The 12,943-nt window shown below is 37.8% G+C and overlaps 2 protein-coding genes across 2 annotated transcripts in view; both read right to left on the bottom strand.

The window, feature by feature from the left end:
- LOC149043664 (uncharacterized) overlaps positions 1–12,943 on the bottom strand; it is a 203,361-nt gene that overhangs the window by 24,203 nt on the left and 166,215 nt on the right. The gene's annotated exons all lie outside the window — the stretch shown is intronic.
- Positions 1–12,943, bottom strand: part of LOC149043665 (uncharacterized) — a 191,601-nt gene that overhangs the window by 16,106 nt on the left and 162,552 nt on the right. The gene's annotated exons all lie outside the window — the stretch shown is intronic.

Below are 12,943 nucleotides of genomic sequence, written 5' to 3'. Positions count from 1 at the left end.
GTAAACGGAAGTAAAATAAAATGGTATAAAACAAACGAGGACAACTAACAGATGTTACCAAGAAAAATGATACAAAATAAATTAATGTTTTACATGCAATAAAGGAATATAAACTAGAAAAATTACAGTATAAGCTGCAGAACCGATTCAACGCTCAATTCACCAGAACCAAGGAAGTATGTTAACAACAAATCAATAGAAAAAAGAAAGGAAAGGAAAAGCTAGAAAAGAAAAGAAAAGGCTCTTAAAAATACGAGGACGTAATAGACTACAACCTGTTTGATATGAAAAAACAAAACATAAATTGTGCAGAAAACATGAACAGGAAAGGCGCGTTTTGAACATAACAATAGATCGGATGTGGTGCATGGTCACACTACTGAAATTTCAGAACCAATGGCAAAATTACTCGACGCGTGTTGGACAAGCGATTCGTGTGAACGATAAAGTGTACGGCTGAAAACGATTTTTTCCACGGGCATTCACCAAAGTCTAAACCAACTTTTTAAGACTTTTCGGCTTTTTTTTTGGCTTTTCCTTTTTCTCCTTTTCTTGTCTTTTTGTTGCAGTTGCTACTTTCTACTGGGCTTGCTTTCAGTTCAAGAATTTTCGAGAAAGCATTGTCCTAACGGGAAATTCTGAACACGGGATGAAGAGGGAAATTCTCCTCCGAGTTTTCACTCTAGTTTCTAAGCGTTTCTATATATATTTCAAACTCAAGCAGAGACGGCAAGGGTGATCCTTCTTCCTGTATTATATACACAGGCCCTCAATTAACCTAATTACCCTCCATAGCAGTTGATAAAAAATGTTTATGATATGATTGTTTGAAATTGAAATTATTATCGCATATTATTTGTTGAGAATACAGTATATTTTCAGAACAGTCTAAAACGGTTTAAAGCGAAGCGAGGCATAGTATTGTATAAGTCACCATGTAAGTAAAGTATACTAACCAATTGTTAAGTTCGTATTAACTTTTAACGTCTTTGAACTGGTTACTCATTATGGTGGCACTACAAGAAACACTAGCAAACCGTTTTTCAGCTTGAAAAAAAATTGTGTAGATATTTGGTGTATTCAGGACGGAGTGGAACATTACAAATCAAGGAAGAAAACACATCAGCCCAAGGCTAAGCTATCCAAAAAATTAATCCTAAGAGCAGACTGGAACATAGCTGGGATATACTTGAGTATTTTTAACCATCCAAAGAGTAAACTATAATGCTTAAATACTTAAAAGCATTTGAGAGAACTTTAGTGTACTAAAATTATTTAAATCGTTTACCCCTCCCCTCCCTTTATTCATGTGGTCCACCCCTAGGCATTCGATATATATCTATTATCAAAGACTTTGCAATTGTTACCTCATGTCACTCTGTTAGTTTGGCAATCATAGGTGACGTCTAAACCCAACTGATAACATTCGCGATTAAAGAACGTGAGCTAAAACAAGAAACTACAGAAACGCCCGGAACACACAAAGCTGGCGCCTTACCACATTTTCCCTCAGATGAAAGTTCAATTGCTAACTACAGAACACGTAATATTAGGTTAAAAGAATTCGGCGTCATTTCTTCGTTAATTTTAATCTCAGCGCGTTGGTCCCCCCTATAAATTAAAGCCAATCAAAAGCGCGCCTTCAGTAAATAACCTACTCGCGAATCTTACACCCAATACATATAAATTTCTACTCGAGCTTACTTTTGGTTGTAAAAGCCTTCCTTCGGATAAAAAGGAAGGAGCTTCTTTTCTTCTTTTAATCTATTGGACTGAACTCTGTATTCGTTTAGAACCGCCCTACGGCGCAACTCAGTAGATTTAAAGGAGACCTTTCCCAATCTTTGCCGTTCTGCCTCGACCACTCTTTTGTATCTCTTGCTATCTATTATGCGTTATGCGTATCTGAAAGTGAAGGGGCGATCGTCGTACTTTAGGGGTTATAATTGGTGATTTGGTGATGAAACGATCACCGGTAGAATTTTCTTGAGGCTGATGTGAACAGAAAAAACATTGTGGTTTTCGCTCTAAAAATTGGTACCTCTTACTGGTGTCTGTTAGGGCCTGGTTTTCTTCTAAAATTTCGGACGACTACCTCCGCACTCCCGTAACTTTTATGTGGGAATATTCCACACCTCCATTCCCAGGCGTAAGAATTACCCACGATGTTTTACCTGTCAATGGAGTTTACCGCACGAGTTCTTGCTCAATTTTTTAGCGATGTGCTTTCCTTCTTATAAAAAAGTAATGCTAAAAAACTTCTTGAGAGATCGGCATAAAAAAATAAACTTGTACAATTGCAATGAAAATAGTTGGGATCGGCGGATTTGTATACCCCTATTCAACCTTCGTTCACGACTCACGTCTAATTCAACTCTTTATTCACGGGCAACGTTTAAATAAAAAATTGCGTTCAATTTGCGTGTGAAAATACCTTAAAATTGGGACTACAAAAAAATAAAAGCTTTAATCACGTTTCGCAGGAATATGAACAGCCTCAATTACATTAATTACGATTTACGTGGAAAGGGTAAATAAACCTCAATTCTGTCATACTAGATAACATCTTAGTGCTAACGTTTGAAATGTTCAAAGTTCTCAAATATTTCGCTTTCCCTGTATCACTTAATCACGAGTGTCAAAATATTGCCGAAAGAGCAGTAACTAACCTGTTTTCAGTGTTCGCCTTTTGTTTCTAAACCTTGCACTCCTCCACGGGAGTCTCAGAAGCCAAAACTACGTCAACGAGGCTGGATTTGACACAGTTGCAAACATTAACCGACTCTCCACAAAAATTGCATCGAAATGGGAAATCTATTTAAGTGCCCGTGACAAGAACTTTTTTTGCGCAAATGTTTAGCTTATCATATGTACAAACCAATCCCGATGGAAGAAAAATTTCTAAAAACTTAAAACTAGGTCTTTTCGGACCCTAAAGTGCTATTTATATAAGACTTATTATTTATATAAGACTTATTATTTAAGTGTCCCGTGGACTGGTAACGAATTGGTAGGTTATGACGTAGAAAAGTGTGAAAACTACTAGTTCACCCACAAATCTCTCACATCTCTTGTAATCTTTGTATCAGTCAGCGTTGAAATACTCTTGAAATTATGTCCGATAGCGATGAATACCTACCTTCAGCAAACTCTATGGAGAGTTGTGATACATCGCACTCAAGTAGTAGAGGAGAAATGGAAGTTCCGAGTACGGTTCAGCCTTACGAAGGAGAACTGCGTGCATCAAACGAAGATTTCGACGAAGACTTACAAAGACGATTTCTCGCCCGTGGTGTTTAGGTCAAGATTAGGACAAAAAAGTTCCCTTACTGAATGTTTAATTTGCTGTGTTTGTGTTTTGGTTTCTATGGTGAAATCAATGTTAAGAATGAGTAGCTGTGTTCGTTTCTGTTGCCATAACATTTTATTCCTCCGCACTATTTGCGGCGAAGGTTCCCCTGTGATCTAGAGTTTTGTTGCTGTACAGAGATTCCCTTAGTAAACCAAAAGCCAACTTTTAACGAAAGAATCAGCTGTATCACGAGCCACGATTATTTTCACGGAGAAGTCACCGGGCAGTTTCACTGCCAGTTACTCCTTTCCTCAGAGATTGGAAAGGCAGATCTGAGACTATCGTCGCGATCGTCGAGCCAGTCAAATCGAACGGAAAACGAATAACTTTATGGTCATCTGATTCAAGTTAATCTCAAATAGGGATTTTAACACAGAAAGACTTCTTTAGTTTAAAGGCAGCATTGCTGTATGACCCATTCCACTCAAAGAAAATAACTGACATCAGTTTTATAAATTAAGTGCCGCTCCTGCTAAGAGCGGTCCTCTCGACTTCCCGTCGGAAAGAAGTTTTCTTTTATTTTTTGCCCATGAAAAGGGTTTAGGACACATGTTTCAAAAATCGTTTAGTTGTTCTCCAATTCTCTTTTTTTGCGTCGCCAGAAGCCAAAAATGATTTTTGGCCAGACCACTCCTGTAGACAGCGATCGAAAGTGTAAATTTCAAAGATTTTGTCCAGCACGCTGCGACTGCAACAATGTAGCTCACGAAATTCTATCTTGCTACAAGTTACAAGGTGTATTCAGTTAGTTCACAGACAAAATATGGAAACTTCAGCTGAAATATTTTTTTATACCAACGTGATTAGAGGAGACCCTTCTCTTCGACCTTAATTTGCATATCAAAAATTCACTACCTTGTACGAAAGAATTATCAAAGTGCAGGCGTTAATCGGTGCATAGTTTATACACAAATGAGGTCACGGATTGCCTCAAACTCGCGGGTATATCTCTAGCTTCCATCCACCAACTTCTTAAAAACAACGCAAATCCATGTGTTTGCTCAAGTGCGCTCGTGTCAAAGATCATTTGCATGGTTCTTAGAATTGACCAAGATCTCCTTTTGACGGTTCAAACTTCGTTCGTTTATCTTCCACGTTGAGGATTTTAGGTTTTCACAGCAACTGAATGGAGATTAGGTGCCGAATTGTCCTAAAACGTTGCGTAAACGTGATCGGCGCGTAACGCTTGCCGATAATTTACGTTGAAATATCAGGTCATGAACTACGCACAGTGTGCAGAAGATCAAAAGTAAAGAGTAAAATTTGGCACTCTGGTCATAACAGACATATCGCGTTGCTTAAAAGGACACAAAAACAAGTTAAAATAGGTTGCAGTGTTTATATCTACAAAACAACACGCATACACTCTAAAACAATTCTTGCAGCTTCTCCCGAGATTTAGTATACGGAACCCGATGAACTAACCCTCATTTCTGCAAATTTGTTTCCGTCATTAATGATGTTACGCTCTTATGGACCACAACGGTTTTGAGCGACAAACTCGACATTTCCCTGCGACCATCAAAATCAACCGGACAAACTCAGCTTGATGTATTGCGTGACGTGTTGTGCAAACTTTTCTCTTTGTCATGCGACCTGTTTCGCAGGTTTTACAGGTTGGAACCAAAATTAGTTAATGTAACGAATTAGAATCGAAAGTTATTCAAATGGATTGAAGAATTTTACATTTTAATGAGAATTTTATAGTTGAAATGTTTTCTTGATTCATGAAAAGCAAAGATTGGAGTGGCTTTGGGTATTTCAGCCCTGATTTGGAAAAAATAAAACAGTTAGTGGTATGTTCTAAACACAAGAACACCTGAGAGGACACTGGAAATGTAGTAAAAGTATTTTTTCGCATCCAGAGCAAAAAGCAGAATGTGAGGCAGTGAAAGGAGACTGAGTTTTCAACGCCACTTGTCGTAAAAGCTGCCACCAGCTTGTTATTGAACTCATTAAAATTTACCTGGAAGGCATAAACTTTCTTTTGTCGCGAAACTCGTTGATTTCAAAACTTTGAAACGACGCACGATGAATCCTGAAACTGGAGTTTGAGTCCATTAGTAAACTATGCCAGCTGGTCTCATGAGTAGATCAAGTTCTGACGAAATTTGACAATTTTGAAGTTTTAAGCGGATGCAAAATCGAGACAAAAATTCGTCAGGACGCAATTTGACCTTGATTTTGTCAAGAGAATTCTGGTTTTGTCTGCTATTGCAGATAGCCCAGATAGGCACTTACGAACCAATTTTTACTTAAATAATAGCCCTCACTCTCGAGAAATTGCAAATATATTACTCATGTGATCCGACTACAACTTTAATTCCGCCTCACATTTTCCCTTGTGCTGTGGCTGTTAACCGAGTACTTTAACCGCATTTCCAAATGCTTCTTAAAGTGTTCGGATGTTTAGAACATAACAATAACTGTTATATTTTTTTCCATGATATCGTGGTCAAAATGACCGGAACGAAACAAAATTAACTTGTAATCGAGGATTTCGCTGGATAGCTGGTAGTACTTCAAATAACTCGCTACGTCGTCTCGGCATTCCAGGGGAGAAATTTCTAGTGTTCTTATTGGTTCTCTCAATTTCGGTTATCATCTGATATAAAACCTTATATGGAAATTTGTTATCTAAGTGTCGCTCAGTTAAATCTACTTTTGGCTAGAAGCAATCACTTCTTTTAGTACAGTGGAAATCAACTATAGCAAATGCTAGTCAACGTCATGTGGGTAACAAAAAGTAAAAGTAAAAAATTTCAATGTAACCTCATTGAATGGTACTTATATTTGAAGTTTCATTTACAGCATTTGCACTAGCTTGATATTAACACTTTATGGTCGATAAAAGGTAAAACGTTGCCACAACAGAAAAAACGGCCAGTTACCTTCAAAATTTCACTAGGAATTAAAGAATTTGTGTTAAAATATCTACGCTCTAACAGGATCTTTCGATCTTTCATTACAAACATTCACCTTCGACTGTGGGTCTGCTTAGTAGCCATAATACTGGTTTCTCCGTTCGTTGCCACGCAGTAAAACATTTGAACATTAGGGTATGCATAACGATTTATTGATTAAACCGAATATTTGTCTCAGTAGGGTTATAACTCTTACCTCGTACACTCGGAGCGAGAAATTGAGGTCAGGATATTGAAACGAAAGCTATCCTCGATCACAAGCTTTGCTCCGTTCCAGTTAGGCAAAACACACAATCAAACTGTTCACAAAATTTTTCGCTTGCCGATAAGCTGGAACTAAAAGACACCTGAATGCTTGACTCATATTGTATGTCGTACCCTTTAACGTTTCTTGGATCGTATATTAATGTATTTTGTGTCCACTGTGTAAATTGCTTAACGTTGAATTTCCATTCAGCCTCGAACGTAACTTAAGCGTTGCTTATGTGATTCAAGTTTTGCCGTTTCGACCATCAGATGTGACACTGACTTCTAGTGACTTTAATTTGAAGAGAGATTGAGAGTTAAAACGGACTAAAATCTAATTCCTCAATTATTTCATTGGCTCCTGTTTCTGACTTGTTGGATACGAGATTGGTATAGCCAACCCATATCAGGTGCGCACTCATGGAACAACTGTTAAATATAGTGCACATATTATAATAAGTATATACAGTAATTGTACGAAAGACAAAGGTTCTTTGATTACGGCTTACGTCCATTTCTTAAGCAAGACCACTGAATTAAAAAAAATGCAGGGACTTGGAGTCATTAGCCGGTTATAGAAATACTCCAGTTTATTGTAAAAATAGTGTTATTGTCTTTGAGTGTCCAGATGTGCTTTGATAGTTCCGAAAAAAACGACTGCCCTCTGAAAGACAATTCCCTCACTTCAAGCGTCGTCTACAACGCCAACGTAACAACAGAAAATGACACAACCGGAAAGAATTACATTGGACTGACTGAGGGAACTTTTAAACAACGTTACATGCAACACAAACTTTCTTTTCGGAACAGAAACTATTCAAACAGCACGGAACTATCAAAGCACATCTGGACACTCAAAGACAATAACACCAATTTTACAATAAACTGGAGTATTTTAGCGACCTCCCCGGCCCACAGCAACAAAAGCAAGCGGTGCCACTTGTGCCTCACAGAAAAACGTTATTTAGTTAGAGCTAAGAAACCGTCTTTATTAAACAAAAGAACAGAACTCATTTCTAAATGCCGCCACGAGAATAAGTTTTACTTAGCAAATTTCACAAGCCGCTACCAATAGCTCTATAGAATCTTTATTTCACACGTACATCAGATCATCACACTAGTGAATTAATTAGCTACTCATCTAATTTGTATATAAGGAGATATGTTCTTCATTGAATAAAGTTCTGTCTGACGAGCGCTTAGGAGCGAAACTCAGAGTAACAGAGAATCGATGCATCCTCTTTGATTCTTTCCCTTATATATACTCAGCTCTGCTACCACAGCACTGAGCACTTTATGCCAAGGTAGACTCTACCCCCACACACACACACACACATATATATATATATATATATATATTGAGATAGGGAAAAAACAGAGAGACTATACTTTCATCCCTACAAGCTTGTTTCGTGATTACTCACTCATCAGGGGATTTTTATAAAAACCGGCTTCATCTACGCATCTTTGGTGAGTACCGTTTACTGATTAGCCGTGAGTCGACCACCAAATTATTTTTGTACCTGATACATTTTTAATTCAATGCGTACACAGTTAACACGATTTAATCGTATTGGACAGTCACTTACCTGAGAAGTGAATTACACAATTAAAGGCATACCAGGAAAATTACGTAAAAAGGTTAAGTAGTCTTATCCCAGCCAAGACGATACTCTGGACGCCAGGAATAGCAAGGAGTTCTAGTATCTACATTGTGCGTCCCGTCGCCAATCCATTTCGTTCCTCTTCCGTGACAAAGTGCAGTTCACGTGACGGTAACTACCCATAATTCCCAAAGACTAGCTTCATGTTGTAAGGTGCCGCTCATTTTTTATCGCCTATTGGGGGCTGAAGGATTTTGGTTGTGTCAAGACAGAATTTACCTGCTTCCCCATAATATACTTATGATTCCTCATTAACAATCAATAAAAAAAACTCTGTTAGCGGCAACCGATCAGCCTCTGTTCATCGAAAACCATGTAAATCCCATCTCCCGTCCCCCTCCGCCCTCAAAAAAAAAAAAGGAAGATGAATCGTCCCTCCCTGGTGATAAATAAAATGTCTGGTCTCTAAAACTCTTCACATAACTCAATTTTAGTCTTTGAAAAAATTTACTCGTGCTCATTTATTCCAAACTGAGCTCGAAATCATGTGATTAACTCTACAAATTCAAATTGGTTAGCGTCTAGTTGACTTTGATGGCCTCAGCAATAGATGTAGCTCCAGCATTACTAATACCATTGTCAGACAAATCCAGATTGGTTAGCGTCTTGTTGACTTTGACCTTAGGCCTCAGCAATAGACGTAGCACCGGCACCACCAATACCATTGTAATACAAATTCAAATTGGTCAAACCGTGAGTGAAAATCACTCTTTTGTCTCTCACATTCGTTAATAGCCTCCAATACAACTTTTAAACTGCTGCTTTCATTTTCGTTGACTTCATTTGTTAAACTCATTACAAGAGCCACGACTTGTTCATTGCATTTCATGGCTAAAATTCCGCAAAAAAAGTATCTCTTCCAGTTTAACAAAATACCTTGGATCGGAAACTAGTTCGTCAGGTCTAATTTCCTTGCTTTGAATCTGAGCACAAATGAAGAATGCTGCAAATAATTCTTGAAAACTTTTATGCAAGAAATCCAAATTAAGTCAAGTCTTTTGCATGGTTTCCCAATTCACTTTCATTCAAATCCAATTTGTCGTTAAGTAAACCATGCAACGCTACCAACCCGAAGCGATTCAATTGCGGTTTCTAAAGATCTGTCAGGTCTTCTTCCGTTTCTGATAGTCTCTTATTTTTCTATATCTTCTCAAGACACATTCAACCATATCCAAGTGCAGTTGAGCTAAATCATGCCTTACCTTGGTGACAAATCCTTTCACATGCTTTTGAGTGAATCCTTCGATCTGAAGCAGCGTGTCACAGCATTTTTTCACCTCGTTTCCAGCTTTGTGTCTTGCTGTTGCAACTATGTGGCATCTGGGGAGTACTCTTCCTTGAATTAATTTTAAAAAAAAATCGACAATTTACTGGATGGTAACTCATCCAATCCATCCAATATCAATAAAACGATATTGTTGTTTGACTTCTTCATCGATGTCAGTCTCGGAGCAGAAACTGCTCATCAATGGCTCCCCAAACGTCAGAATGCATTTCTCGACATTTCAGCAACAATACTGCTTTGAATGCTATTGAGCCGCAGCCCTGAGGTGCTTGCTTTTTGGTGGCCCAGTCGTAAGCGTACTTTTTACAGTAGGTGTTTTTTCTCATACCAAGTTCCCCTTCAATCAACACTGTTCTCGCCGCTGAACACTCTTCATACGGGTCTAGTATTGACGACATGTCAACAAATACGTTACTGATTTCTCCTCTCGTTTTCTTTCTTCTGACCACTTCAAGACTTGTAAAAATATAGCCAAGAAAAAACTGATACTGTTCACACCATGGAGACGGTAAGAGCCATCCCTCGCGAGTCTTGTGCAGCTGACGAATTCCATTGGTAAGCTCAGTTGGATCAAAAATACCTAGCAGTAGCAAAATGAGTAAGAAATCTAATGAATGCAGCATTGCGAGTAAGAATCACATATCAATAATCATATGCTCGCAATATGCAGGAAGTCTATCTCCGAGGACATAGTTAATCGAGCTAGCTTGCCACAAGTCTACTGTATCTAAGCATTAGAGTATCCGAAGTACTAAACGGAAGGTTGTAGGTTTGAGTCCCAACTGAATAAGAGTCTTACGCACTCACTTACCATCTATTTCCATTAAATTTCAAAATCCTGATATTGTATATTTCTAGTGTTCTTATTGGTTCTCTGAATTTTGGTTATCATCTGATATACAACCTGATATGGAAATGATTTATCTAAGTGTCGCTCAGCTGAATCTACTTTGGCTGAAGCAATCGCTTCTTTTGGTACACTGGAAATTAATTAAAGTGATAGTTAAATGATAGTCAACGTCATATCGGTAACAAAAAGTAACATTCAAAAAGTTCAATGTAACCTCATTGAATGGTACTTATATTTGAAGTTTCACTTACAGCGTTTTCAGTAGCTTCATATCAACGCTTTATGGTCAAGAAAAGGTACAAGGTTGCCACAACAAAAAGAACAGCCAGTTACCTTAAAAATTTCATTATAGGAATTACAGAATTTGTGTTGAAATATTTACGCTCTAACAGGATCTTTCATTACAAAATCTCGACTGCGGGGCTGTTTGAGTTGCCATAATACTGGTTTCTCCGTTCGCTACCACGCAGCAAAACATTTGAACATTAGGGTATAACTCTACTGATTTAACCAAATGTTTGTCTCAGCAGGAATATTACCCTTAACTCGTACACTCGAAGCGAGAAATTGAGGTCAGGATATTGAAACGAAAGCTATCCTCGATCACAAGCTTTGCTCTGTTCTAGTTAAACAAAACTCTTAATCAACCTGTTCACAAAATTTTTCGCTTGCCTATTGTGTACAGCTGAATAAACTGCTTGCGTTGAATTTTTATTCAGCTTCGGACGTAACTTAACTGTTACTTATGTGATTAAAGTTTTGCCGTTTTGACGATCATTTATGATATTGACTCAAGGTGGCTTTAATTTTAAGAAAAATTGAGAGTTAAAACGGATTACCAAAAAGTGAACAAATTTAATAACTCAATAATTCCATTGGCTCTTGTTTCTGACTTTAATTGAAATTTTGATGTCTAGAAAAGCCAAAGAAGTGTCGGGAATTTCCCAGGTATATTTCAGAGCCAGGCGAAATAAATTGATAACGGTTATTAATGGAGACCAGAGTGTCTATTAAGCAGCTTTTAACAAATCATATTTTATTCTAGCGTCAATCTGAACCACATATTAACTTAACAATTTTTTTCTGCTTTGTGAAGCCTCTGGGTTTGGGGTTTGATCAAATTCTTGATCCACATATTCTTAAGCACGTCGAATTCAGCGTCTCCTTTTTACTTTTTTTGGCTACTCAGGTTTTCTGATGGGGTCAATTTTTTAAATTCAATTGACAGGATGAACTGACATGAATTTACAGGTAACATTTCATCTGTACAAACTCATTGGCCAATTATTCCATAGGTTCCTGTTTCTGACTTGTTGAGATTGGTATAGCCAACCCATATCAGCTGCGGGCTCATGGAACAACTGTTAAATATAGTGCACATATTATAATAAGTTTATAGAGTAATTGTACGAAAGACAAAGGTTCTTTGTTTACGGCTTACGTCCATTTCTTAAGCAAGACCACTGAATTAAAAAAAGGAGGGACTTGGAGTCATTATCTGTTTCTAGGCGTTCAGTAAAACAGAACGAAATAAATGAACTGCGCGATAGTAGCAGCAAAGCAATACGCGACCCGACCCACCCCTCCCCCGTTTTTTTCACTCAGCTTCTATCATTGCATCATTTACTATTACGCTTTGTATTTATCAGGAAATGTACGTGAAACAATAAGTGGTCTTATCCAAGAAAATACTCTGGACGCCGGTAATAGCAATCTACACTGTAAGTCCCATTACCAATCCATTTATTTCCTCTTTCGTGACAAAGCGCAATTTACATGACGATAACTACCAATAATTCCCAGAGCACTAACTTTTGTTGACTGCTCCAAAATTGTATGGTCAGCACCCGTTCTCATTATTATTATTATTATTATTATTATTATTCTTTTTTATCTTCTCTAGGGTACTCGAAAGAGCACTAATGATTCAATAAACATCTCCAGGGGGAAAACCTGTGCATTCAAATGGTAGGTGTTAAAATATCATCACACTTTCGCGACATGCTCCTGATTGTGAAGGCAAATCCTAGGAGATAAAGTTATTTACCTGCAAGGTGATAAACACCGATAAGATTCACGAAGAGATCGAGGAGTACTCGGGTCTTACAAATGGTACAGAGTTTCATCTTATTGCTATACGCTATAATCACAGCCAATGTTTTAGAAAAAGTGTTTATTGACGTAAGGCCATTTACATCAAACCACGTGACTTTTGACTAATCCTGGTCAGTCGTGCCTGACTTAAGACTAGCCGCGAAATTCTCGGAAGTTAAGTGACACCCCTATCGAAGTGCAAGAGAAGAAGATAGAGACCCCTTTTAGGGTTCTCATTATGATTGGATATTTTGTAAGAGAAAATCAATAGTTAACCGTTGAACAGAGCTGTTAAGGTATGATTTAAACGACAAAAATAACACTCATGATACTCCTACCAATTCAACTTCTTTATCAAACAGCGTGTAATATTCTTACCAAGGGGCGTCTCCTAAGAGCAGTACAGAACTGTCCTCAGTAAACTTACTTAATCTCACTACAGACTACAGCTTAGCTCACCAATTACACATTCTTTGCATCATGGCTCTTCTCGTAATGTCGTTTAGAAAGACGGATTCGACAAAAATT

Source organism: Pocillopora damicornis, chromosome 6 (assembly GCF_964200805.1).
Source record: "Pocillopora damicornis chromosome 6, jaPocDami1.2, whole genome shotgun sequence".
NCBI lineage: Eukaryota > Metazoa > Cnidaria > Anthozoa > Scleractinia > Pocilloporidae > Pocillopora > Pocillopora damicornis.
Note: the sequence above shows the minus strand (reverse complement) of the source record. Positions and strands in the feature narration are given on the sequence as shown.